This window comes from Aristolochia californica, unplaced genomic scaffold, assembly GCF_029961685.1.
Source record: "Aristolochia californica isolate CCGP_79_NKW_82.1479 unplaced genomic scaffold, dmAriCali1.0.hap1 SCAF_9, whole genome shotgun sequence".
Classification (NCBI taxonomy): domain Eukaryota; kingdom Viridiplantae; phylum Streptophyta; class Magnoliopsida; order Piperales; family Aristolochiaceae; genus Aristolochia; species Aristolochia californica.
In genome coordinates, this window is record NW_027182290.1 from 8,008,248 (window position 1) to 8,012,281 (window position 4,034).

Genomic DNA, 4,034 nt, shown 5'->3' on the forward strand with positions numbered 1-4,034 from the left:
AAAGTTATATATATCTGTGAAAAAAAAGTGAGAAAGATAAGGCATCCTTAATTTATAATAAAAATATTAAAAATTAGCTTCAAAGATATGTTATCTTTTATTAATTAAATGAGATGGGTTACAAGATGATCCATAATCCCAACACATGTTGTCAAGACAATGTAACCAAACTATCTAGATGGGAGCAACCTTGCTGTCTAGGATTCAATCTCCTTGACATCAACATCAAAATGAGGACTAAGAACACATTTGTTCAACCTCCCATTCAATTCTTCCACAATTTTACCAGCCCTGTGATCATCAAATCACTCAAATTCTCCAATATAACCATGCTTCTGCATGACAAGAAGGAAATTAATGACCACTTTTGAAGATGGCTAGAGAATTTCAATTTCACACATGAGATTTACAAGGGATTGAGGAGTTACCTGAGCATTTAAGAATCTCCTGTCATTTCTAAGCTTTTGTCAAGGCTAACACACAACATATATGTGAAGGCTGTTGATAAAAAATAGAGAATATAATTTTTTTTGCAATAGTTGCAATGGTGTAATTTTTTTTTTTTGCAATAGTTGCAATCCTTGTTGCAATATTTGCAATGGTATATAGCTTTTCTCCCTTCATTTGTTCCTGGGCCTGACATCACAAAAGACCTTAGTTACTTATAAAGATGCCTAGCAAATGAAGCAGAGATCAACATAATTTGTTGTTCATAATACAAGGATCCCCTCAACCAATAAAATAAATAAATAAAAAATTCTATGTTCACTTGTTGGAATTAAATGGCCTTTTTCATTTGGGTATGTAATTAGCTTCTAAAACAGGATGACACATATAGGTCCAGGTAATACAGTCTAGATGGATATCAACATGGAGATAAATGACCTCTACAGAGATATCTTAAATGGATATAATATCTTAATAAAGAAGGATCTTGGCTGATATTAACAAAACGGTTATACTACATTGTGATATGCATAACAATCCTTTAGTGATGAACAAATACAAAGCAGGTTCATTGTAACTTAAATAGCATATCCTATGAGAATAAAATAAACGTACACCTCCAATTACATACTTGTTCAGCTATCTCAGAATTTTCTTCACTGGAAGCGACCCTTCTTGCCTATGATCTATAAAAAGGTGAAGTTTTCAGTGGTTAGGAGGAATGGCAGTACAAGAGACAACAACTGAAATAGGATTAGAGAAGATGTTTGCTTAGCTTAACACAATTCCTATTTCATGATCTAATTTGGGTCTTATCAAATGAACCATAACCAAAAACTTCACTTTTGTAAACATTTTGGTAGATGACCATACAATCCTATCTTCTTCCGTACCTAATTTAATTGGTAAGAATATTAACATTCTTGATCATTTCATAAAAGACAAGAAATTGATCCATTCTGGAATGAACGATAATGAAACAATAAGGGACAAAAAACACATATATTGCTCTTGACAGGGTACACAGTTCTCTGCCTCAAGGAATTGTGTAGACAACTTCTCTCCTGAATCTCAGTTTCAAAACTTGCTTCATGATGAAATACAACCATTATACACTTCCTAGCTCCCAAGTAACTTAATTATACTAGTTAAAGGGCAAAAGGGCCTTCCCAAACCTCCTCAAACAAGGAGCAAAGAGAAAAGGAACGAACCTTGTTAAACAACCAATTATACCACACTACCACACTACACCAACCACAACAGCCACAAAACCTGTAAGATCTCTACACAATCTGCACTAAAGTGATACTATAATAATCAAATGCTATTGAATTTATGAAAAAGAGAAAAACTTCATCGATTTCTTTATAATAGAGGAAAGTAGTAGAGTCCAATTACAATTAAACCACCCTTGTCCCAATTACACTCAAACTTGAACACTATAATTAAATAACTCAACATAAATAGAAGACTACCTTAACTAAAATACTTTTAAACTGAGACTCTTATGTGAGACTCCTGTAAAATTTCACCATATTAATTTTGACTCTGTGAGGCTTTTTACTGTGAGAGTCCTTTAAGAGCATTCCATATATTCTCTTCAACAAATACAAATCTAGCTTCACAAAATTTGAGCCCAAAATCTACTAAACATGCATCAAGTGCATGACTCAGCTGAGAATTGAACCCAGATTTTCCAGATAAGCTGGTGCCTTATCCATTAGGCCACTAAGTCTTAAGCACAACCAAAGACATGGCTTGTTGCATCAACATTAAGAAGGAAACAAAAAGGAAGAAGTAGCATGATGAGAGTAATGCAAATTAACTAGGAGAAATAAACTCATTACCTGAAATGAAGCCTACTACTTGTACCATGTTTACATTAAATTACAACCCATCTGTTATGTATGGTAGCAGTTTGTAATTGGAATGGACAAGCGCATAAAGCCCTGGACCAATAGTAGTTCCATATTTCCTTGATTCCCCAAGCTATAATGCTCCTAAGCTCAGAATTCTTGTCAGTTGAACTTCTGCCTCAATTTTACCATCTTGAAATAAGAAAAAAGAGAATTATATAACAAATTTAGTACTAAGTAGTTGATGAAAGGACAAAAAACTACGTAATAAAATCCAATCAGAAAAATAATCTGACATCACAAGGATTTCCCTTTGTCTAGTAGAAATGCCAAATAGAACCCACACTCATAGTTCACAACTATGCATATAAAAGATACTGTTAGACATCTAGACCTTCACTCTTTAGCCAAACTAGTCCTCCAATTTTGATGCTTCCAGAGGATTCCATTATCTTCTTCATGCAAGAAAACACAACTTTCAATTGTCTTGACTCCTCCAAAAGCCAATAATTTAAGATGACGATGATAGCATTCAAGAATAGCATTCACAATATTTTTAATTTATGAACACAAAATGGTTGTAAATAAAAACATAGTGTTCCAGGAAATTCGTATTAAAACAACCCATTGGCAGTGAAGCACCATAAAATAAATTGAAACTTGTACTCAAATTAAATTAATGAGATTCCATTTCCGTATCGAGAAATGAAAAGAGAGGAATGAATAATCAGAGGCCTGACTTGGATACTCAAATTCAAGAATGAAGCCGTCTGAAATCCATTTCATACTATTCAGTACTAAAATTATTCTAGGAGACTTCAAAATTGTTCTAAGAGCTTTGCCAAATAAATTAATAAATAAATTGTAAAGGTGCAAGTTTGATTAAAAGGTTTCGTACCTTACATTGGAATGGCAACCAAACAGCGATGAACAAGGGCGACGATGGAGACACTGGGCGGGAGGGAACGAGAGACGACTGAGAAGGATTTTTGAGGAAGAGGTGACGGATAGAGGAAGGGTAGCGGACGCGAGAATGAGAGGGAATGAAAGTCGTCATTGGAATGAGAGGCTACCGAGAGTGAGAGGGACTTTCTTTTTTGAGGAAGAGGTTGAGCTCTGATGAACGGCGATGGAAACGTTGGGTGGGAGGGAAATGAGAGGCGATTGAGAAGGACTATCGAGGAAGAGGTGAGGGGAGGTGAAGGATAGGAAGAGACTCTCTGGTGAATGGTGGTGAATAGAGAGAAGAGGCGAACGATGAATGGCTGGAACAGGAGAACGGTGAACGACGACGACGATGGATGGCTTAGGTGAAGGCGAGGAGATGGGAGTGAGGCGATGGTGAAGGTGAAGGTGAAGGTGAAAGGAGAGGAAAGGAGGGTGGATTCGTCTTCCCCATTGATCAAAATTGAACGGTCCAGGTTACTATGTCGTATTTTTGCACGAAACTAGGATTACCATTGGTCAAAATCTTTCGGTCTGATAATGCAAAATACCAATTTTTTTACCAAGAACAAGGGATCATTAATCAATCATGTGTTTATAACTGGTTTTGCGGGGAAGACTTTTGGCTAGAGGTGAAAGGCCAACCAAGATTCTATATATCTGGTTTTCCACGAAATCTATTTGAGCAGAGAGTTTGTCGTCGATGGCCCATTGTAGAGCACTCAATGGGCTAGGGTGGCCCCATTTTGCTTTACCAACCCCAAGGAAACTCCGAATACAGGCCTA

The 4,034-nt window shown here is 36.2% G+C and overlaps 1 long non-coding RNA gene across 3 annotated transcripts; it reads right to left on the reverse strand.

The window, feature by feature from the left end:
• On the reverse strand, window positions 1-3,688 carry LOC137941484 (uncharacterized). 3 transcript variants are annotated; one of them, XR_011110409.1, is made up of 5 exons: window positions 3,202-3,688; window positions 2,295-2,495; window positions 1,079-1,133; window positions 429-636; window positions 1-335 (listed from the first exon to the last, which is right to left on the reverse strand). It is a non-coding gene; the product is annotated as an uncharacterized lncRNA (long non-coding RNA). The 3 variants fall into 3 exon arrangements; XR_011110410.1 differs by lacking the exon at window positions 1,079-1,133; XR_011110408.1 differs by having other exon boundaries at window positions 1,079-2,495.
• Window positions 3,689-4,034: the final 346 nt, after the last annotated feature.